General features: G+C 53.0%; 1 protein-coding gene across 3 annotated transcripts in view; it reads left to right on the forward strand.

Moving 5' to 3' along the window:
• Positions 1–5,415: 5,415 nt before the first annotated feature.
• FZR1 (fizzy and cell division cycle 20 related 1) overlaps positions 5,416–24,061 on the forward strand; it is a 30,996-nt gene continuing 12,350 nt past the window's right edge. For 2 of the 3 annotated variants that reach the window (XM_079915923.1, XM_079915925.1), the window contains exon 1: positions 11,570–11,731. The gene's annotated coding sequence lies outside the window, so the exon portion shown is untranslated. Of the gene's footprint in view, positions 5,595–11,569; positions 11,732–24,061 lie in introns of those variants that run through there. The other variant, XM_079915924.1, reaches the window with a different exon arrangement.

Genomic DNA, 24,061 nt, shown 5'->3' on the forward strand with positions numbered 1-24,061 from the left:
TAACCTCTATTATATTTTCTGTCTCTGATTTTGACTACTCTAGGAAGCTTAGAAAGTGGGATCAAACAATATTTGTCCTTTTGTGTCTGGCTTATTTCAACTGAGCATAGTTATCCTCAGGGTTCATCATGTTGTCGCGTGAATCACAATTTCCTTCCTTTTTAATTTCCTTCCTATTGCATGAATGGACCACATTTTGTTTATCTGTTCATCCCTCAATGGACATTTGGATTGTCTCCACCTTTTGGCTATTGTAAATAATGCTGCTCTGAACATTGGTGTACAAGTACCTCTTTGATTCCCTATTTTCGAATCTTTTGGGCATATACCCAGGAGTGGAATTTCCGGATCATGTGGTAGTTCTATGTTTAACTTTTTGAGGAACTGCTGAACTTTGTCCACAGCAGCTGCACCATTTTACATTCCCAGCAGCAACATTCAAGGATCCCAATTTCTCCACATTCTCACCAGCACTTGTTATTTTCTGTTTTGATAGTAGCCATCCTAATGGATGTGATGAGTGTGACTTATTTGGAGATGCATAGAAAGTGAGATATATTGATGGATGGATAAATACATAATAAGGCAAATATAGTAAAATGTTCATTGGAGAAGGTGGACGGTGGGCATATGACAGTCCACTGTAAAATTCTTTCAACTTTTCTGTACATCTGAAAGTTTCCTCAATAAACTGTTGGAAAAATAGGTGGCAGGGAAAAGGAGGGCTACTTCTATTCTCAGTGTTTAAACATTTCAAAGTTACACATTTGAAAAGTGTCTTAACTTTTTAAAATGCGGAACCTTTGAGTCTGCAAATCCATTTTGAGGAATTTCGCTGACACTAGTGTAAAGAAAAGTGAAAAAAGAAGTATTCATTGCAACATTATTTAAAATGGCAAAAAAGGGCTGCCCTGGTGGCGCAGTGGTTAAGAACCTGCCTTCCAATGCAGGGGACATGGGTTTGAGACCTACAAAAGGATGGGAAGATCTACCCACGTTGTATGAAAAGTGGTCCAAGATGTACTTCCAAAAAGTAAAGAGAGCAAGGCACAGCATCAATAATGTGATCTCATTTACATAAATGGATTTAGATATGTAAATTACATATGGGTAAAATTTTTGAAAAATGGCCAACAATTTACCCAGAGTACTTACTTTAAATCTTACACCTCCCTGTGCTGCTTGAATTCTTTTTACTGTACTATTTTATTTTGACATTTGTTAGGGATGTGACAGCAGCCCCTTCAGGGTGAGCTGGCAGCCTTCACAAGGTGGTCACTTTGATCAGGAGACAGAATTCGCCTGACTACGCAGGGTCCTGTTCTCAGCCATCTCCTGCTTTCTGGGTCAGGCAAGAAGCATAAGGGGGTGAATCAAACATAACGGGGGCCTGGGGCACCCAGGCTCCTTCTATGGGTGGCTGCCACCCCTCTCCAGCCAGTCATTGCCCTTTGTGGCCAGATGTTCCTTTTTTTTTTTTTTAATTTTAAATCTTTATTTATGTTTTGGTCACACCACGTGGCATGTGGGATCCTAGTTACCTGACCAGGGATTGAACCCGAGCTCCCTGCATTGGGAGCATGGAGTCCCAACCACTGGACCACCAGGGAAGTTCCCTAGATGTTCTATTTTTAAGGGAAGCCAGGCAGCAGTTGATTTTACATGCAATCTCCCCTTTAAAACATGAGGGCGATTGATGAAAAGCATCAACATGCCACGCACAGCAAAGAAGTCACTTGGATAGGCCAACTGCTGGTTTAAACATTCAGTTATTCATCTTGCAAATATCTATTATCTGCTATGTGGCAGGCGCTGTCCTGGGACAGAGGGCAGAAAACGAACAGACCATCTCTGGCCTCATGGAGCCGACATCCCGATTATTGTTACTTTTCTTTTCTTTTTTTAAATTTTATTGGGGTATAGTTGGTTTACAATGTCAGTTTCAGGTGTTCAGCATAGAGGTTCAGTTATACATACACCTATTTCCATTCTTTTTTAGGTTCTTTTCTCATATAGGTTACCACAGAATATTGAGTAGAGGGACTTCCCTGGTGGTCCAGTGGTTAAGACTCCACGCTCCCAATGCAGGGGGCCCGGGTTCGACACCTAGTCGGGGAATAGATCCCGCATGCTGCAACTAAAGATCCCACGGGCCGTAACTAAGACCCGGCACAGCCTAAATAAATAAATAATAAAATAAATAAATATTTTTTTGAAGTATATTGAGTAGAGTTCCCTGTGCTCTACAGTAGGTCCTTGATGGTTATCTATCTTATACATAGTAGTGTGTTACTTTTCTATTGTCTTCCTGTGTGTTGGAAAGCTGACCCCAGAGAACTGGCTTTACAGTGGACCTGCCTGGCTCGCAGGGCCGCCATCTGGACCACGTTTGGTGGCTCAGACTAATGTCCACACAGGACTACCCTGGGCGCTGTGTTGACTCTGGAAGGCTTCAGGGCAGTGTGCCAGGTGTGATCGGGCCCAAGGATGCTCTGGGAGTGAGTGGAGATAGACGCAGGGGTGCAGGAAGCAGATATGGGAAGCCACACCCAAAAGCCGGGCCTGTGTACGTCCGAGAACTTGGAATCTTGAACCTTCAGGCTTGCGGGGAACTGATAGCAAGAGAGCAGTCTGTGCCGAGCCCAAAACACCACCCACCTTCGGTTCTGAGGCTCTGCTGCCTTTTTTTTTTTTTTAATTCAAGTATACTTGAATTATGATGTTGTGTTAGTTTCAGGTGAACAGCAAAGTGATTTGGTTATATATATACATCTATGTGTATGTATCTATATTATTTTTTTCAGTTATGCATATATATTCTTTTTCAGATTCTTTTCCATTATAGGTTATTACAAGATAGTGAATATAGTTCCCTGTGCTATACAGTAGGTCCTTGTTTTTTATCTATTTTATTTATAGGTTCATTTGTGCCATATTTTAGATTCCACATGTAAGTGATATCATATGGTATTTGTCTTTCTCTTTCTGACTTACTTCACTTGGTATGAGAATCTCTAGTTGCAACCATGTTGCTGCAAATGGCATTATTTCATTCATTCTTTTTTATGGCTGAGTAGTATTCCATTGTATGTCTGTACCACATCTTTATCCATTCAGCTGTTGATGGGTTGTTATAAACAAAAGTCCATTGGAGAAAACTGGGGGTTCAGACTGTAGTTTAAGTTATTTCCACGTTTTGGCTATCGTGAACAGTGTTGCTATGAACATAGGAGTGCATGTATCTTTTTGAATTATAGTTTTGCCCAGGTATTCCCGGGAGTGGGATTGCTGGGTCACATGGTAATTCTATTTTTAGTTTTCTGAGGAACCTCCATACTGTTTTCCATAGGAGCTGTACCAACAACTTACATTCCCACCAACTATGTAGGAGGAAAAGGTTTTTAAAGACAGGGTAAGGGAGAGGGTTTGTGGGGTGTGTGATCAGCTCATGGACATTCTTCTGATTGGTTGATGGTGAGGTAACTGGGAGTCAACATCATCAGCCTTCTGATTCCAACTGGTGTGGGGTCTACGTGCTTGTGGGCATCATGCAGTTAACTTCTTCCACCTGGTGGGGGTTTCAGTATCTGCAAAACAGCTCAAAGGACATGGCTCAGAATATCATCTATAGCCCTTGAGGATGAACTAAAAGTCCTTGACTTTGTTTAATGGCTAAAATATTATTATTTTGTCTTGCTTGACTGTTTTCCTTCCTTTCTGCATTTTCTCACTTCTGATAAAATTTACTCTTTTGAACTTGGGGAAGACCTAGAAGGCTAAAGTTCTTCTACAGACAAGAGGCAGGCAGAGACTTCCTTGGTGGTCCAGTGGTTAAGAATCTGCCTTCCAATGCAGGGGACGTGGGTTCGATCCCTGGTCGGGGAACTAAGATCCCACATGCCACGGGGCAACTAAGCCTGCATGCCACAACTAGAGAGCCCACGCACCAGAACTAGAGAGAAGCCTGCACACTGCAACTGGAGAAGCCCGCGCACTGCATGCCGCAACTAAGATCCGACGCAGCCAAATAAATAAATATTTAAAAACAACAACAAAAAAGGAGGCAGGCGGAGGACATGGAGGTGGGGGGTGTGTGTGTCTGTTCCGGGAAGCCTCCATAGCGTCCTGCTCAGTTACAGTAGGAATTAAGAATGCCCCATTCTGGCTTCCTGACTCCACTTTTTTTTTTTTTTTTTTTTTTTTTTTGGCTGTGAGGTGCGTCTTGCAGGATCTTAGTCCCTTGACCAAGGATCAAACCCAGGCCACAGCAGTGAAAGCTCCGAGTCCTAACCACTGGACCTCCAGGGAACTCCCTACTCCATTTTAAATGAGGTTTCTGTTTACTAGTTTTCACACAGATCTCCAACTGTAGGAGTGGAATAGCTGGGCCATCTGGTAATTCTACATATAACTTTATGGGTAACAGCCAGTGTTCCCATAGTCGCTTCCGTATTTTACAATCCCACAGCAATGTATGAGGGTTCCACGTCTTTGTCAACACTTATTTTCCTGGGTTGGGGTGATGGGGTGTTTATTTTTATTATTATTTTTTAAATCACATCCATCCAGTAGGCTAAAGTGGTAGCTCTGTGGTTTTGATTTGCATTTCTCCATGGACTACAGGTGGTGACCATTTTCTCATGAATTGGCCATTATTTTCTTTGGAGAAATGTCCGCTTGGATCCTTTGTCCATATTTTGAGCAGAGATTTTTTTTTTTTTTGCGGTACGCGGGCCTCTCACTGTTGTGGCCTCTCCCGTTGTGGAGCACAGGCTCCAGACGCGCAGGCTCAGCGGCCATGGCTCACTGGCCCAGCCGCTCCGCGGCATGTGGGATCTCCCCGGACCAGGGCACGAACCCTTTGTCCCCTGCATCGACAGGCGGACTCTCAACCACTGCGCCACCAGGGAAGCCCCTGAGCAGAGATTTTTATCTGTTTTGTTCCCTGCTTGGAGGGCCTGGAGGAGCACTCATAGGAACGCAGTGTTTGTTGAATGAATGAGTGAATGTGTTTCAGTAGTCAGTGGGGTTTGCACGACCTTCACCTGCACCTGTTGTGGGTCTCACCTGCGCTTATCACGCGGTGTGACTACATCCTTGCGGTGTGGGTCTGCGCAGGGGTACCTGTTTCTGCGACCGTCCCCTACTAAGAACGACACCCTAAACTGAGAGGAGCCACTCCCCCCGGATTCAGACGTAGCCGCCTCCGCGGGCCGCGGATCCTGTTCCCGCGCGGTTACCCTGGGCAACCCATGGCGCCACGCTTCCTGTATTGATTCGAATCTCGGGCTACGTCACGTCCTCCAGCGACGCCTGAGGCGCGCAGGCGCAGCCGCACGGAGCGGGGACTGGGCCGGGGCACGCAGCGCGCCGGCGCGGGGGCGTGGCCGGCTGCGGGAGCGCGCCCGCCGGAGGGCGCCGGACGGCGCGGAATCGCGACCGACGCCATATTAAGGAGCGCGGACCCCGGGTTACGGTCAGCCGCGAACGCGGCCGGACGCGGTGTAGCCGCTCTTACTAGAAGCGGGCGCGGCGCGGCGAGGCGCCAGGAGAGGCGGGGCTGGCGGATCCAGCGGGCGACGGGAGCGAGCCAGGTGAGGCGGTCGAGGTCTGGGGACGCGCCCCTTGGACCCAAGCGCGATCCCCGAGCCGGGCGGGCCTGCCCGGCCCCCGAAACCGAGCCGGCGGCCCGGCCCGCCTTCCCCAAGCTCAGGCCACCCCCACCCCTCGGGAGCCGGCCGGACGCCGGCGCGCCGCCCCGCAAGCCGAGCTAGGCCCGGGTGACCTCAGCATCCCATCTCCCGTCCTAACCCCCACGTCCGAGCCTCCCCATAGAGCAGGCCCTGCGTGACCTCCGCAAGCCGAGCCACCTGCAGGCCGTCACCTCCCCGCGCGGTCAGCGTCTCTATCCTTTTGTAATGAGCAGGTTGAGCTCTGACCGCTCCCCGCCCCAAACCGGGGGACTCCCCACTCCGTCCCCCCAGAACGGCAGGCCCACGCCCTAATTGGCCATGGCAGTTACTAAACAACAGCTTAAAACCTTTTTAGGTTGGCAGGCTTCTGCCGAATTTGTATCCCTATTTATGGCCTGTTAGTTAAGCCTCTCAATGAGGCTCTTAGAGGACCAGAAGATCTCACTCTTAAATGGATTCCTGAAATGGAGGCAGCCTTTAAACAAATAAAGAAGGCCCTAGTCACGCCCCGGCCCTAGGCTTACCAGACTTAACAAAACTCTTCTCTCTCTTTGTTCATGAGAAAATGGGGGTAGCTCTGGGAGTGTTGACACAATCCTTGGGACCATCTTAGTGCCCAGTGGCCTACCTATCTAAAACCTTAGACTTGACATTTCAGGGATCATCTCCCTGTCTAAGGGCATTAGCTGCTGCGGTACTACTAACAGAAGAAACCTCCAAACTGACAACAGGACAACCGCTTACTATTGACACTCCGCACCAGGTCATGGATGTCCTTAATTCCAAGGCATTCCGTTGAATTTCAGATAGTAGAATCCAAAAATGTCAAGCTGGGGCTTCCCTGGTGGCGCAGTGGTTAGGAATCCGCCTGCCATTGCAGGGGACGCGGGTTCGAGCCCTGGTCCGGGAAGATCCCACATGCCATGGAGCAACTAAGCCCGTGCACCACAACTACTGAGCCTGCACTGTAGAGCCCACGAGCCACAACTGTGTAGACCGCACGCAACAGTTACTGAAGCCTGCACGCCTAGAGTCCATGCTCCGCAACAAAAGAAGCCACCTCAATGAGAAGCCCGCGCACCACAACGAAGAGTAGCCCCTGCTCACCACAACTAGAGAAAGCCCGTGTGCAGCAACGAAGACCCAACACAGCCAAAAATTAAAAAAAAAAAAGAAAAAATCGAGCTTTTTTCTTAGAGGGGTCAGAAATATCAGTCAAGCCTTGTACCACTCTAAACCATGCCACTCTCTTGCCCAGCCCAAATCCCAACACCCCTCTACTACATTCCTGTTTAGAAGTTGTTGATCATGCCTACAGTGCTAGGCCAGATCTACAGGACACCCCTTTACCCAACCCAGATGCAGAACGGTTTACAGACAGCAGTAGTTTCATTTGAGAAGGTCGAAAGGTTTTGGGATATGCAATAGTCAGTTTAACAGAGGTGATAGAGTCGGGCCCACTCCATGGGGCAACTACCTCTGCCCGGAAAGCAGAGCTTATAGCACTAACTAGAGCTCTCCAACTGGGAAAAGGACTACAAATTAACATTTACACAGACTCAGCATATGCCTTCCATGTAGTCCATACTCATGCGGCCATTTGGAAGGAAAGGGCCTACTGACCACACATAACGCCCCAATCAAATATGGACCAGAAATCCTGGACCTGTCAGAGGCCATAAAATCCCCTAAGGAATTAGCTATCATCCACTGCAGGGCACACCAGAGGGACCTGTGGGACATAACCAAAGGAAATAATATAGCAGATAGGGAAGCCAAAGGCCCCCCAACATGGCCTACAGGCTCTCCTGATGCAAAGTTTAGACCCTTCACCACCACGGTATTCACCATCAGAACTTAAAGAGGGACGAAACCGTGGGTTCACTCTAACCCCTGAAGGGTGGCTCCAGAGCCCAGACACCAAACTTCTTTTACTAGAAGCCTCCCAATGGACGATTCTAAAGCACCTTTAGCAGCCTACCCATTTAGGAGCCAAATCCCTCTTCAGACTGGTGGGGACAATATTCACAGGAAAAGGAATCCTCTCAACCCTCCAATCTATATCCCGGGCCTGTCCGGTCTGTCACCAGGCCAACCAAGAAGGGGCTATAAACACCCCCACCACTGTTCCATCCAATTCAAAGGCAGGGGAACCAACCAGGGGAAGATTGGCAGATGTATTTCACCCACATGCCCCCTTGTAAAGGCTTCAGGTATCTCCTAGTCATGGTAGATAGAGGCCTTCCCTACTAAGACAGAGCATCCGAGGTTACCACTACCCTCATGGAACGTATCGTACCTTGGTTTGGAATGCCACGCTCATTACAATCGGACAGTGGCCCTGCATTTATTTCAGGTCTGACCCAAGGCATCAGCGAAGCCCTCCAAATCAGTTACTATCTTCATTTGGCGCCCTCAGGCATCAGGCAAGGTAGAAAGAGCCAATCAAGCCCTCAAGAAATATCTAAGTTAGCAATAGAGACACACCAGACATGGGTCACCCTTCTTGCTATTGCTCTCTTAAGAGTGCACATCACTCCAAAGGCCAGGCCTCATATAAGTCCTTATGAAATCTGTGGAAGATCGCTGCTGGGCGATCCAGAGACCCACTATTTAGTACAGTATCTCCCAACGTTAGGATTGACTGAAGAATATCTGGGAATACCAGGACCAAAATAGTCCTAAGCCAGATCCCAATTTCTCAGAAACCACTCCCCACTTATATGCAGGCGACTGGGTATATGTTAAGACCCTTGCACAGGAACGGAGACCACTCGAAGCAGTGTGGACAGGACCATACCAAGCCCTGCTGGCCACCCCAACAGCTGCCAAAATACAAGGCTTTACACTTGGATCCATGTGTCATGACTAAAGGCAGCCCCTCCTCCAGAGGACAAGAATCCTCAATCCACCAGTGATTCACCAGATGCCTCCTGTAGTCGCAAGCCTTTGGACAGCCTCCACTTTCTCTTCAAAAGACAGGTGATGCCCCCCGAACCCTCAAGCCTCGATAGCCTGATTTTTTAATCTTGTCACCCTCCTTTTCTTTTTCTAGGCTTTTCCCCTGCCATGGGTTATTCTGTTCTACTCCTGTGGAACCACCTCTTGGTATTTTTGTCTTAACTCAAATATCCCAAAGGTGGCATAACTCTAATTCCACCCACACCATCCGCTCCTAATCTAAATGTGCGCTATGAGCCAACTCCTCAGTGTAACCTTCCCCTCGCCTCCCTCCGACTGGCCTTGGACTTCTGCCCCAGCACTCTGATTTTATTGCTCCTTATGACAAGACACAAACCTCCAAAACCCCCATCTGTTGAATCTAACCCCAACCCAACAGCGACAATACATATATCAGTTAGCATGGGACGAAACCCTCCAAGGAGACTTTCAAGATTATACCCTGGACCAACTTTATCAATACTTAAACATAGCCTCCTAAAAACCGTTCTGATTCTTCTCCCTTTTTCCCTTCCTGTGCATACATACAGTCGTCACCCATATCTACTGCCAGTTCAGGAAGCCCTCAGACTCCTCAACCAGTCTTCACCAGGTTCATACAGAAACTGTTGGATGTGTACCACTGTCTCCCGTCAGTACGGCCTAAAGGCAATTCCCATTCCACCAGATGAATGGAACCAACTTGAATCCTATTTAGCCCTCTCATATTTCAATAGACCAGGATGGGCCGTCAATTCTAGAAAACCTACAGTGGACCATATACTTCTCAACCACATACATCAGAGGCCTCACTATAACCTTCAAAGGCCCATATTCTCAGTCTCTATGGCACAACCAGCTCCTCTACGTGTATCCTCTCTCTCTCGACCAGGGCCCCCTGTAGGTAAATTCCTCAATATTTCCCAGGCCTGTAATCATACGTTCACCCTTTCCCCTACCCAAACATGGGTTTCCCTCGTAACTGACGACAAAACAAACTATCCCCATACTTAACAATTTTGATTCCCCTTTCTACAGCATTTACTTCCCAAAACCTCCCAATGTTACCACCGATTGGACACAGGCTAGCTATTTTGGGACCTCCATCTGCCCCACCCCATCCCCAAGTTGCCCGTATCAGAACCACAAGTTTTTGTTCCAACCCTCTAATATTAAACAAGAAGACTACAGAAAACTCAAGACACCCGAGTACTACGACATAGGGTGGAACCCTACTATTCCTTCTTTTAACTGGGCTTATAACTTTTTTCCCGTTCCTCAAAGATTGTTTGCCTCTCCCCTTTAGCTGGAATGACTTTAGCTACCACCTATGGGGGCATAGAACATTCCCGTACTCATTTAGGAAAACCCTACTTCAATATCACTTTAGACATCTGCTTAGACCCTACAAATCATCACCTATTTACTTTGCTGATCCAATGCTTATTTATGCCTTCCAGCCAACTGAATGGGGACCTGTACCCTTGCATACATTATTCCTAACCTTACCCTTATCGGTGACCGTATCCTGCTTCCGTTATACTCTCAATCACATAAACAAAAGCAGGTAACCCTCACTGTAATACCAGCCCTAGGGATTATCATTGGGATAGGAACGGGCTCAGCTGGACTTCTAAATTCTATTGTCACTGCCCGACAGCTCTCTCGAACTCACAAAACAGATTGTCAACCTAGCAGCTCAAATTAACACTCTACGAGAACAAATAAATACTCCAGCAGGAGTGGTTGTACAGAATAGGAGAGTTTTAGACTTACAGCTAACCGAGGTGGGACCGGTGCAATGTTAAAGGAGGATTGCTGTTTTATTTGCTTATTTAAAGAGGGAGAAATGTGGTCCTCCAAGGACAAAGAACAAGATAAACTCAGAGGGCCAACATCGCCGGAACAGAGAGTTACGGGACTCATCACTCTGTCACGTAGCAACCATTACATCTTTTAGCCCTCCCAGGCATTCTGCCCTGCTCCTTTCCCGTCCCATATAAGGAAGGGTATTTGTCCTGTTCTTCCCCGACTCTGCACACTGGAAGTATGCATACCCTACCCAATCAGATGACTCGCAAGTTCCTTTGTTCCCTGGCTATAAAAACAGACAAGTGGGCTTCCCTGGTGGCGCAGTGCTTGAGAGTCCGCCTGCCGATGCTAGGGGACACGGGTTCGCGCCCCGGTCCAGGAAGATCCCACATGCCGCGGAGCGGCTGGGCCCGTGAGCCATGGCCGTTGAGCCTGCACGTCCGGAGCCTGTGCTCCGCAACGGGAGAGGCCACAACAGTGAGAGGCCCGCGTACCGCAAAAAAAAAAAAACAAAAAACAAGTAACCCGTGGTAGGGGTCAGCTCTCCCTATCAGAAAGTCATCCCGCTGTTCTGGCAGCGACCCTTCCCTTTAATAAATTCTGTCTTTTTTACATTCTGCCTTGTGTCTGGAAATTCTTTTCCAACCTGTTGAATGAGTGAATGTGTTTCAGTAGGCAGTGGGGTTTGCACGACCCTCACATGCACCTGTTGTGGGTCTCACCTGCGCTTATCACGCGGTGTGACACCGTCACTGCGGTGTGGGTTCGCCCAGGGGTACCTGTTTCTGCGACCGTCCCCTGCTAAGAACAACTCTCTAAATTGAGAGGAGCCACTCCCCCGGATTCCCACGTAGTCGCCTTCGCGGGCCGCGGATCCTGTTCCCGCGCGGTTGCCCTGGGCAACCCGTGGCACCACGCTTACTGTATTGATTCGAATCGCGGGCTACGTCACGTCGTCCCGAGATGCCCGCCGCGAGCAGGCACAGCTGCGCGGGGTGGGCGGGGCGGGACGCGGACCCGAGGCCCCGGCGCGCGGGGGCGGGACGGCGGCACGCAGCGCGGGGGCGGGGCCGGCCGCGGGAGCGCGCCCGGAGGAGGGTGCCGGAGGGCGCGGAGCCGCGACCGACGCCATATTAAGGAGCGGGGAGCCCGGGATCCCGTCAGCGGCGGCCGCGGCCGGACGCGGCGTAGCTGCGCTCAGCGGAGGCGGGCGCGGCGCGGCGCCGGGAGAGGCGGGGCCGGCGGAAGCAGCGAGCGACGGGCGACGGGCGACGGGAGCGAGCCAGGTGAGGCGGCCGAGGTCTGGGGACCCGCCCCCTGGACCCGAGCGCGACCCCCGAGTCGGGCGGGCCTGGCAGCGGCGCGGGCCTGCCCGGCCCCCGAAACCGAGCCGGCGGCCCGGCCAGCCGCCCCCGAGCTCAGGCCCCCCCCACCCCTCCCTCGGGAGCCGGCCGGACGCCGGCGCGCCGCCCCGCAAGCCGAGCTAGGCCCGGGTGACCTCAGCATCCCATCTCCCGTCCTAACCCCCACGTCCGAGCCTCCCCATAGAGCAGGCCCTGCGTGACCTCCGCAAGCCGAGCCACCTGCAGGCCTTCACCTCCCCGCGCGGTCAGCGTCCCTATCCTTTTGTAATGAGCAGGTTGAGCTCTGACCGCTCCCCGCCCCAAACCGGGGGACTCCCCACTCTGTTCCCCAGAACGGCAGGCCCACGCCCTAATCTGTGTTCTTCATCATTGGCCTGTCAATCCCGGGTCTCTCAAGTTCACACCATACAGCTGGGGCCTGCCCAAATTGAAACTCCCCGCCCCAGCTGTCACAACTCTCTCCGTCTCGGACCAGCCCCCGCCCCCCGCCCGGATAAAATACAATCTGAGGTTCGTGGACCCTGGAACAGCCAGGGTGAGGTGCGGAGGCCCTGCCCGTATGGGCGCCCCATTGTGCTCACCGCGCCCCTCTCTGCTCCTGGCACACGGAAGCAGTTAGGCGACGAGTTTTGAATACATAAGTGCCCCACTGGCTCCCAGCCCGTCTGGTTTCTGCTCCCCGCACCCTTACGGCTTGACCCATTCTGGCCATGACCCACCCAGAATCCAGCGCTCCCATCTCACCACTGACCTCCCCAAAATGTGACCGCCTGGTGGTGCCCAACTGCCCTCCAATCCGGGACCATTCTGGGTCTTCCAACAAGCACTAGCCCGGCCACCCCGGATCCCGCAAGTGTGGCACAGTCACGCCGTCACAGCCGTTTTCCCCTGCTAAAAACTGACCCCCACCTCCCATTGGTCCTGCACTGTCCAGACCTACCCCCAGTTCAAAGCCTGAGTCCCACTGTTGTGCAGCTGTCCAGCCTAAACCCGTTTGGTTTTTCCCTGTTCTCTTTCCCCTCAAGTCATCCCTTGGTTCAAGGTGCCTCTCAAACTGAGAACTAGATCCCCCCACCCCCAGTCCACTAAGCGATGACCTCATGCCTTTAGCTGGTGAGGCTGCACCCCACTCTCCTCGACCCCCCTCACCCCGGTCCCCGCCGCTTCTTAGCATACTTGGAACAAGGACAGTTTACCTAAAGAAAAACTGTCCACGCAGACCTCATGCAGCCGGCGGGTACATGTTGTCCCCCTGGCCCATTTATGGGCAGAATGTCTCGTGGGCCGTCATGACTGTTGATGTCGAGGACCCCTTCTGTTTTGGCCATGCTGAGCCGGCTTTTCTTCTGAACCTGAGAGTGGAGGCAGGTGTGGTGGCCGCCCAGCTGTGCTTTGCATAGTGAGTGAGGTTGGATTGCTCCAAGAGGGTTGTGTTAAGGATGCAGGCTCCTCCGCCTCCAAACGCCGGGGCTCTGGTCCTTGCACAGCTCTTGGTTCAAAGGACAGTTGCTTTGCTGTGGCCGGGGGGCCGCGTCTCACGTGACTGTGCTGGCCAGCGTGCCACCGTGACCATTTCCCAGGACGATCTCAGAATCTGTGCCCTGGGTGGTGCTATCTGTCTGGGGCTGGGCAAGGAGGACCTCGGAGCCTGATGAGTCTTCAGAAGCGGGTCTGCATCGATTTTCACACCAGGTCCTCTGTCTCCTGCCATTCGTAGATTTTGGGGCCTCTGACTGGGGCAGGTTTTGTATATCCAGGACTTCTGGGTTTGGGGAGGCCCCGAGTGGGGTTGGTTGTGGGACCTTTCGCTCAGTGTTACTGAGACAGATGAGGATCCAAAGTCATTCAGTCTGGAGGGTCGATCCTGGGGACTTCCGGCTGGCATCAAGGAACTTGGTCTTTAAGAAAGCAGCCAACTTGCAGCACCCTTGTAATCCTTCTCTTCTAGAGCAGAGGTTCACAACTGGGGATACTGGTGATGTCTGGGGACATCTGTGGTTGTCATGACTGGGCTGCTCCTGACATCGAGGGCGTGGGGGCCAGGGGTGCTGCTCCACACCCCGCAGCGCCCAGGATGGTCCCCCACATAGGATGATCTGGTCCTGAATGTCCACAGTGCCAAGGGGGAGAGATCTTGGACTAGAGCCTGACCGGGAGGCCTGTGAGTACAGGGACTCCATCCCCAGACACTGCATAGGGCCCGGCGAGGCTGGAGCTGTAGAATGCGGGGGTCCTGGCCGGTCCTGGGGGTTGGCAGAGCTGGGAAGGGAGTATTTGGCTCCCCCTTTTCTGCCCCAAGAGCTCCCTGTGGTCTGACTTATGCTTCCTCACAGGCCCCAGTGGCTTCTTGCTCGTCAGCTCCACTGATCACGGCCCTGCCCACCCCGCACTGGCCTACCCCAGGCTTTGGCCGCTTCGGAGCCTGCCTGGTGCAGGCAGGGAGTGTTTAAGTCGGGACAGGCGCGCAACCGGAGCCCCCCGAATGTGGCACTGACAGTCTTGACGGGACGTTGGTCGCCTGACCAGCATGTCCTGTGTTCTTGGCAGGTGACTACTCTCTCCTGCCTCAGTGTCCTCAGGTGTGAATAGAAGGAGAGAACGTGCTGTGCACCCTCCCGGCCTTGTTTCCTTTAGTCATCTGACTACTGTGAGTCGTAAAAAAAAAAGTAGAACGTGGAACCCACTCGCCTGACTTCCTGTGCTTCCCCCTTCGTCCTTCACTCGCCCTCCTTTTATCATCTTATTTATTTTTGTTGGTAACAGCTTTCCTCAGATATAATTATTGTATTCCACAATTCACTCATTTAAGTTGTACAGTTGGGGGTTTTCAGTGTATTTACAAGGTTGTGCATGCATCACCACCATCTAGTTTAGAGCATCTCCATCTGCAGTCACTCCCCATCCCCTCCTCGGCCCCTGGCAACCACTAACCACTCTGTTTCTCTGGCTTTGCCTGTTCTGGGCGTTTCATATAAATGGAATCATACAGTATGTGGCCTTTCATGTTTGGCTTTTCTCACTGAGCATCGCATCTTTAAGGTTCGTTCACGTTGCAGCGTGTCCTCCCTTTTTTGTGGCTGGATAGTATTCCGTTGTATGGATGGGCCGTATTGTGTTTGTCCACCAGTTGGGGGGCCCTTGGGCCGTTGGCACCTTCTGCATATTGCGAATGGAGCTGCTAGGAACAGCCGGGCACAGTTTCTTGTGGGGCGGCCCTGCTGTTTAATCGGGACTCAGATGCCTCTGCATGCAGTCCTTGGTGGCCTGCTCCTCGCCCTTAGCTTCCTGTCCTCATTTGCTGCTGATGCCCAAGTCTGGCTCCTGACTGCAGGCCCACGCGGCCAGCAGCCAGTAGATCCTCTCCTGGGTGTCCTGCGGTGCATCCAGAAAAGGTTGCTTTTTCCACAGACCTGCCCTTCCCCCCCCTTACTTCCCCCAGCCTCACCTGGGTCCCTCCTTTCCGTCCCCCCCATCTTTCCAGGACCATCTGCATTCTCACCTGGGCAAGCAGGCCCCGTCTCCCTGCTCCCACCCCCCTCTGCCCAGTGCGCCACCGCCAGCCTGCAGACGCACATCTCATCAAGCCCCTCCACCCGTCCCTTCCCCACCTCCCTGCCACCAGCCGCCCAGGGCACAGCCCAGGAGCCTGCCATTCTGGCCTTGTCACCTTTTCCTCTTCCTGCCCCCAGTATGCTCCTTACACCCCAGCCTCCCCAAACCATTCTTTCCAGACCCCCCCATGCCCTTCCCCAGATCAGAATGGGCCCAGGAACCATTGACCATCAGGGTGGGTCTCATCCCTACCAGGCATGACAGCCACCGCAGGAAGGGGGTCAGGCTGTATTTGCACTGGGTCCCACAGTGAGGAGGGGCCGCTGGGGGGAGGGGTGGAAGGATGGTGGGGGGAGGAGGAGGGAAAGATGAGGGTTGGGCATGTCTGTCTGTCTGTCTGTCTCTCTGCACTTACAGAAGGGCTGAGCAGCTGAGAGGTCAGTGCTAGTCTTTCAAGCTGGGGGAGAGGGGGGAAGCAACTATTCCCCCTAAGGAGTTCCCTAAACCAGAGGGTCTCCACTGGTTTAGGCGGTTGTCAAACCTGGGGGTGGGACATCCAGTGGGCGGGGCCAGGGAAACTGCTCAACCCCCCACAGTGCCCAGGACGGCCCCCCACAGAGGAGGACCCACCTGAGTGTCAGCAGTGCCAGGGCTGCCCTAAACACGCTAGGCATTTCCTTCTGCCACCGCCCCCTGGGACCCATGGCGAGGAACCACGGTGAGACAGATTGAGGAAGCACTTTCTGTTGCTCAAGGCTGCCTGTGAGGGGGTGAGATCCCTGTCTCTGCAGGTGTGCAAGCGGATGCAGAGATGTGTAAGGGCTCTGGGGTCCTGATGGGACATCCAGCCTTGGATGGAGTCCCAAGAGTCAGGCCTCCGACATAAATCACAGTTTTGTGGCCCCCAAGTTGTTCTTCCTTTGCGTGGGGTTTGCATCATCTGGGTTGCTGCAGACCCAGACGCCTTTACTGTCTGAATGTTTCACCAAGTCAGACGGGAGTGGGTGCTTTGTGTGCTGAGAGGTGGGGGGATGAGAAACTGCGCTTCAGGCATCATTTCTGAGGTTTCGAGCAGCAATCTCACATGGGGTGGAGGTGCCCTGCTGCCAGCCGTGTGCTCTTGGGGGTGTTGTCACGGAGAAAAGAGGTGTTGACGGGATTCTCCTCTCCTTGAGGCTGTGAGCCCGGGGGTGGGCCATAACTCTGGCTCCCTGCTTTGCAGCTCCTGCACCTGCCTGCACACAGAAGGGCAGTAGCCTCAGGTGAATGAATGAATGAATGAGCAAACGAATGAAAGGAAGATGCTCCTCAGGGCCCTGCCACCAGGCCCCCCTCTCCTACTGGTTCCCTTCGGCCACTCGGGAAGACGTGCTGTCCCCCGTCCAGTGCCAGGCACAGTCCTTTCTGACTCTGGCCGTTCCCAGCCTTGTCCTTTGCTGTCCTTAGACACAAGGGGCCGCTAGATCGTTGTGTTTCCTCTGTGGGGGGAGGCCACTCCCTTCACAGGAGCCCAGGTCCTAGCCTTGTACAACCACAGCCAGCCCTCCAGCCCACAACCCTGCTCCTCCCACGTTCTCAGGACGGTCCTGCCTCCTCCAAGGGGAGACCAGTCCTTTTCACCTTCGGGGGCAGCATGGGAGAAGATGGGGCCCTGCCTGGTGGCCTGTGGCCACCAGGGTACCTCCCGTGCCGCACAGCCCACGTTACCGCGCGGTGGAGCAGGAAGCAGGGGCGTCTGGGACCTGTTGTGCGCCTGTCACTGAGCCCGTGAGACCAGCCCCCATTTCCTAGCGTCTCCTTTGGGTCAGGCCCTCTACCTGCTGCTTCACAGAAGCTGCACCCAGGTCACCGCAACACGTGCGGTGTTATCCCATTATCCCCCACTTTGAGATGAAGAGACTGAGGTTCAGAGAGGAGAAGTTGCTCACCCAAAGCCATGCAGCCAGTAAGGGTTGAAGCCAGGACTCAGAGCAGGTCTGTCCTTGTCTGCAGCCCGCCCTTTCTCATCCACCGTGCTGGGACTGGTTGACGATTGTGCGGGGAGGGGGCCGCCGGGCCGGCCTGCCTGGGCCCAGGAGGAAGAGGCAGAGCCAGACCCTGACTGTAGCGGAAGAGTGGACGACCCACATTTTCTGGTTGGGTCTCTCATGTGGGACTTTTCCCCCAACCCCTCAGAGACCGGCTGGAAGAAGACGACCAGCCCCCCGCCTTTCTCGGGGGCTGGTAGTCAGGAAGCCAGGGATGGGCACCAGAGCCAGCCCCGGTCTCCAGGTTCTTCCGCCTGCATGCTTCCGGAAAGGAGGGCGCTTCCCCGAGGTGTTGGGCCCGTTGAAAGTCTGTGCCCCGAGATGACGGTTCTCAGGGAGCCCCAGCCGTTTGTCACCATGATCCCTAATTGGATGGCTCCTGCTGGGGCAGGCCGGCGGCCGTGATGACCGGTCCTGAGTGGGCCTTGGGGCTTTAGATGGCTGGACTGCTGGTGCTGGGCCTGGGGAGCCTCTCACTGCGGAGCCCGAGCAGCCATGGGCAGGTGGGGGCAGGCGGGATGGAGCGCCCGAGCCCCTCTTTTGTGGAATGGAGATAGGGTGGCACCTGGGGACCAAGTTGAGTCGAGCACCTGGACTACCTGGCGCTGTGCTGGCTGCTGGAGGGGCACAGGTGTGCTTCGTGTCACTGCTCTCACTGTCCGCATCTGTGCTCTGATGCTCTCCCCACAGGGCCAGGAGCAGTGCCCCGTCCGCCTGGGACGCAGTTGCCCACACTGGACCTGGCAGGGCGGCGTGCCCAGGCCCCTGCTGGCATGCTTTCTTCCCCTCCCTTCCCTGCGCCCCGTGTGGGGAGCTGGTGTGACCAGCCCCCCCGAGGCCAGAGTTACCCTCACTCGGGGTGATCCTGCACCCCGCCCCCCCCAAGGGGACACTAGGCTACGTATGCGGACATCTGTGATCCACACAACTTGGAGGGAGTCTCCCCTGACATTGAGCAGGTGGGGGCCAGGGAGGCTGCTCCACACCCCGCAGCGCCCAGGATGGCCCAGATGTCAGCGGTGCCGCGGGCAGGCGGACAGGCAGGCAGGCGGCCACATGCCACACCAGACCGTGCTCAGCCTGAGCACTGAGTCATGAACCACGTCAAACGGTATCTCCTTGGCCTCCGAGCCTGCAGCAGGAAAACAGCAGGACCGGTTTTAAAGATAAGCAAAGGCCTTGAGGGACTTGCAGTTTGAGCACTGCTGGAAGCAGTGCTGGCTGGGCCCCTCCAGGCCTGGCGTGGACTAGTGGAGGGTGTGCCCAGGATGCTGCCCTACGCACCGCACACCCCCCGGGGAGGCCTTGACAGTGACAGTCAGAGGGGCTGCACTGTCATGGGTCTTGCCCCACATGCCCCTGCCTGACCTCCTTTCCTCCTCTGTGGGCTGGGGAGGGAGGGCCGGTTCCTGCCCACACCTGGGGGCTGGCAGTGACCTGAGGTGAAAGCTTGCTCTTGGTATTGTTCCTCACGTGGGACCCCAGCCGCCTCCGGCTCCAGCTGGAAGGAGGGCTCGTGGGGCTGGGGCACTGGCTTATCTTCAGGCCCCTTGGTCCTTGCTAACCCCAGGGCCAGCCCATGCCCCATCATCTTACCAGGGAGCCTCCCTGGCCTGGCCCTACAGGGCCCTCCCCCAGCACTGCGGACACGGGGGTCGGGTCATTCTCTGGGGACGGGGGTGGGGCGCATCCCAGGTGCTGGGATGTAGAGCAGCATCCCGGGCACCCACGGTCCTGACAACCACAGACATCCTCAGACCTGGCCCGGTGTCCCCTGAGGGCAGAACCACCCTGGTGAGGACCCCTGGGTTGTACTGACAGGGAACCTCCTGCTGAGCACCTGGTGCCTGGAACCCTGGCGCGCTGTAGGGCCGAGCAAGGTCGGGGTAGCGAGGAGCTGCAGGGAAGGCCTCCTCAGGAGGGGCAGCCAGCTGTTGACAGCCGGCTTGAAAGCAAGGGCCCTGCTCTGTCACTGGGACCTCTTCATCCAGCATGAGTCGACCTCACTCTCGGAGAGGGCCGGGGCTGGGGGTGAACGTGGGGAGCGCACAGGAGGGCAGCCCTGAGGGGTCAGGTGGTCTGTGACATGTGCAGACCCTACTCCTAGCCTTGTAGGGACCTCATTCTGTCCCTTCAGGTGACAGGATCATGCCCATTTCCCAGAGGCCTAGGCTGAGGCTCGGAGACTGAAGGCTAGTCTGAAGCAATGAGAGAAGGTGTGGGCCGCCTGGCTCTTCATTCTGGGGGCCACGAGGGGTAAAGAGGAGACCCACCTTAAGGGCTAGCTTGGCGGGTGGGCGAGCCTCCCAGTGACAGTGCAGAGGGGGCAGTGGCAGCCAGCGACTGAGAACCCCAGCCCACCTCACAGACTGCGGACACCAGCCTGCAGGTGCCGGCTTCCGGGCAGAGCGTCTCCAGGGCCAGGGTTCTGGCCCCCCTGAGCAGGCTCTCATCGCTTCCTTCCCCGCTCTGTCCCCCAAGGCAGCTCTAAACCCCCTGCAGCCTGGGGAAGCCTTTCTCAGCCGCTGTGCTCGGGACTTCTTTTCAACAGAAAAGTCACTACTCTCTCTCTGCCTTTTACTAGGAAACTTTGCAGACACACAGCAAAGGTGGCAGAGCGTTCCCCTGCACAGCCAGCCATGCCCCTGCTGCCCAGACTCTTCTGGTCTCGAGCTGGGGCATGCATGGTCCCCGCTCTCCCCAGCTGCTCGTTTCTTTGAATGGCCGGGCGAGTTCCCTGATGCAGAATCCAAGAAGCACAGAGTGACAAGGCAGGAGGACCAGGGCTTCCTTCCTCTCCTGACCCCGTCCTCTAGTTCCTCTTCCCCAGCCGACCTTCCCAAACCTTCCAGAAATAGCTTGTTCTACACAGCATGTTACGTGCACTGGGTCCCAAAGACCCCCCCCCCTTTTACTGCAGTGCCTCCTGTGGGGAGATGGGCCACACCCTTCAGGTAGACGTCTGGTCTGTAGACTTCTCTCGTCCCCTGCTTTCCTAAGCAGACTGCGGAGAAATCGCCGTACACAGGGTTTTGCCCACGCGCGCCAGAGTTTCTAAGGGTAAATTCTTAGAAGTCAGAGAGGATGTGCGTTTTTAGATTCTGAAAGCAGTTGCCAAACTCCGGCTCCTGCCAAGAGTGGGTGCGAGGGTGCGTCATCTGATCTTGGAGCTGCTCGGGGAGAGGAGGGAGCGGGCTCTGGGCTGGGTTCGCAGCCCTTGGGCCGCGCGTGCAGCCGAGCCTCTTTTTCCAGGAACCGTTTGTTTGTATCCTCTGCTGCTTTGGTCTGTCCTGAGGGTGGCAGGTACTTTTCCCGGTTGTGTCGTTCTTTTTTTAGAAAACTGTGTTTGTGGTGTATTTGCTTGCAGACACTTTTCATTTCTCCACACGTGAATTTATCAGCCTTTTCTCTCAGGGCTTCGGACTCTTCTGGTCTTCTGCAGTGCGGCAAGCAGCAGTCTTAGAGGAGGTGGGCGGGCGTCCCTGAGGTCCTGGGACCGAGGACTCTCTCGGATGCCACCTCCACTCTCTAGAATAGGCCGCTTGCAGCCTGGCGGAGCCGCAGGCCCTCGGCTCCGAGAATGGGCTGGAGCGGGGGCTCAGACCAGTTTTGTCGCCAGCATCATGTGGTTTGGGTATGACTGCGGCCGGCCAATGCTGCGAGTTCCTCCAGAGATCTTGGTTGAGGCCCTTGGCGTCTGTCTACCTCCTCACTGAGACAGCCTGGGTGTGCGGGGCGGGTGCCCCTGAGGGCACTGGCTTGTCACTTTATTTATTTATTTAACATCTTTATTGGAGTATAATTGTTTTATAATGGTGTGTTAGTTTCTGCTTTGCTACAAAATGAATCATATGAATCAGTTATGTATATACATATGTTCCCATATCTCTCCCGTCTTGCGTCTCCCTCCCTCCCATCCTCCCTATTTCACCCCTCCAGGCGGTCACAAAGCACCAAGCTGATCTCCCTGTGCTATGCGGCTGCTTCCCGCTAGCTATCTACCTTACGTTTGGTAGTGTATATATGTCCATGCCTCTGTCTCGCTTTGTCACAGCTTACCCTTCCCCCTCCCCATATCCTCAAGTCCATTCTCTAGTAGGTCTGTGTCTTTATTCCTGTCTTACCCCTAGGCTCTTCATGACATTTTTTTTTCTTAAATTCCATATTTATGTGTTAGCATACGGTATTTGTCTCTCTCTTTCTGACTTACTTCACTCTGTATGACGGGCTCTAGGTCTGTCCACCTCATTACAAATAGTTCAGTTTCATTTCTTTTTCTGGCTGAGTAATATTCCATTGTATATATGTGCCACATCTTCTTTATCCATTCATCCGATGATGGACACTTAGGTTGTTTCCACCTCCGGGCTATTGTAAATAGAGCTGCAATGAACATTTTGGTACATGACTCTTTTTGAATTATGGTTTTCTCAGGGTATATGCCCAGTAGTGGGATTGCTGGGTCATATGGTAGTTCTATTTGTAGTTTTTTAAGGAACCTCCATACTGTTCTCCACAGTGGCTATATCAATTTACATTCCTACCAACAGTGCAAGAGGGTTCCCTTTTCTCCACACCCTCTCCAGAATTTATTGTTTCTAGATTTTTTGATGATGGCCATTCTGACTGGTGTGAGATGATACATCATTGTAGTTTTGATTTGCATTTCTCTAATGAATAGTGATGTTGAGCATTCTTTCATGTGTTTGTTGGCAGTCCGTATATCTTCTTTAGAGAAATGTCTATTTAGGTCTTCTGCCCATTTTTGGACTGGGTTGTTTTTCTGTTATTAAGCTGCATGAGCTGCTTATAAATTTTGGAGATTAATCCTTTGTCAGTTGCTTCATTTGCAAATATTTTCTCCCATTCTGAGGGTTGTCTTTTGGTCTTGTTTATGGTTTCCTTTGCTGTGCAAAAGCTTTGAAGTTTCATTAGGTCCCATTTGTTTATTTTTGTTTTTATTTCCATTTCTCTAGGAGGTGGGTCAAAAAGGATCTTGCTGTGATTTATGTCATAGAGTATCCTACCTATGTTTTCCTCTAAGAGTTTGATAGTTTCTGGCCTTACATTTAGGTCTTTAATCCATTTTGAGCTTATTTTTGTGTATAGTGTTAGGGAGTGATCTAATTTCATACTTTTACATGTACCTGTCCAGTTTTCCCAGCACCACTTATTGAAGAGGCTGTCCTTTCTCCACTGTACATTCCTGCCTCCTTTATCAAAGATAGGGTGACCATATGTGCGTGGGTTTATCTCTGGGCTTTCTACCCTGTTCCATTGATCTATGTTTCTCTTTTTGTGCCAGTACCATACTGTCTTGATTACTGTAGCTTTGTAGTATAGTCTGAAGTCAGGGAGCCTGATTCCTCCAGCTCCATTTTTCGTTCTCAAGATTGCTTTGGCTATTCGGGGTCTTTTGTGTTTCCATACAAATTGTGAAATTTTTTGTTCTAGTTCTGTGAAAAATGCCAGTGATAGTTTGATAGGGATTGCATTGAATCTGTAGATTGCTTTGGGTAGTAGAGTCATTTTCACAATGTTGATTCTTCCAATCCAAGAACATGGTATATCTCTCCATTTATTTGTATCGTCTTTAATTTCTTTCATCAGTGTCTCATAATTTTCTGCATACAGGTCTTTTGTCTCCTTAGGTAGGTTTATTTCTAGATATTTTATTGTTTTTCTTGCAATGGTAAATGGGAGTGCTTTCTTGATTTCACTTTCAGATTTTTCATCATTAGTGTATAGGAATGCCAGAGATTTCTGTGCATTAATTTTGTATCCTGCTACTTTACCAAATTCATTGATTAGCTCTAGCAGTTTTCTGGTAGCATCTTTAGGATTCTGTATGTATAGTATCACGTCATCTGCAAACAGTGACAGCTTTACTTCTTCTTTTCCGATTTGGATTCCTTTTCTTCTCTGATTGCTGTGGCTAAAACTTCCAAAACTATGTTGAATAAGAGTGGTGAGAGTGGGCAACCTTGTCTTGTTCCTGATCTTAGTGGAAATGCTTTCAGTTTTTCACCATTGAGGACGATGTTGGCTGTGGGTTTGTCATATAGGCTGGCTTGTCGCTTTAGAAAAGAGCGCAGCATCCATGGTGGGGTGCGTCCTCTGCATCTACAAGGGCAGAGCTTGAGAAGGCGTTAGTCCCAGAGCCCCTGCACCCGTGCCCACGCCTCCGCGAGTCCCTCTGTGAGGCGTCGGGTCTCGGAGACATGATCCTGGGCTGGATGCTGGCACCTGACGGCCCCACACACTCACCCACCGCCCAACCTGGACCTCGCGTCCGCCTTGGCCCTCCGTAGACAGCTGGCCGCTGTGGTGTGCTGCCACCGGCATGGCTCCTCTTCCCCTGGTGACTTGTCTCTGGCTCGCCGCCCCGCTAGGCAGGGAGCTCAGCACGGTGGGACTGTGTCCTCGCTGCCTGCTCCAGCCTAGCACCCGCCCCAGGCCTGAGGGTGCTCAGAAAACATGGGATTGGTGGGGTGAATGAAGACTCTCCGACAGACGCGTGAGCCGCACGGGCTGGGGCAGAGAGCATGCCTCTAAGGGCCCACGTTGAGGACACCCTCTTGGCAGCCACCACTCCCTGAAGATCAGCAAAGGTGGTCTTGGTGCTCTACCTTCCTCCGCCTGCCCCTGGTGTGTGCGTGTCCTGCAGTTGTTG

Source organism: Stenella coeruleoalba (genome assembly GCF_951394435.1).
Source record: "Stenella coeruleoalba genome assembly, chromosome: 3".
NCBI lineage: Eukaryota > Metazoa > Chordata > Mammalia > Artiodactyla > Delphinidae > Stenella > Stenella coeruleoalba.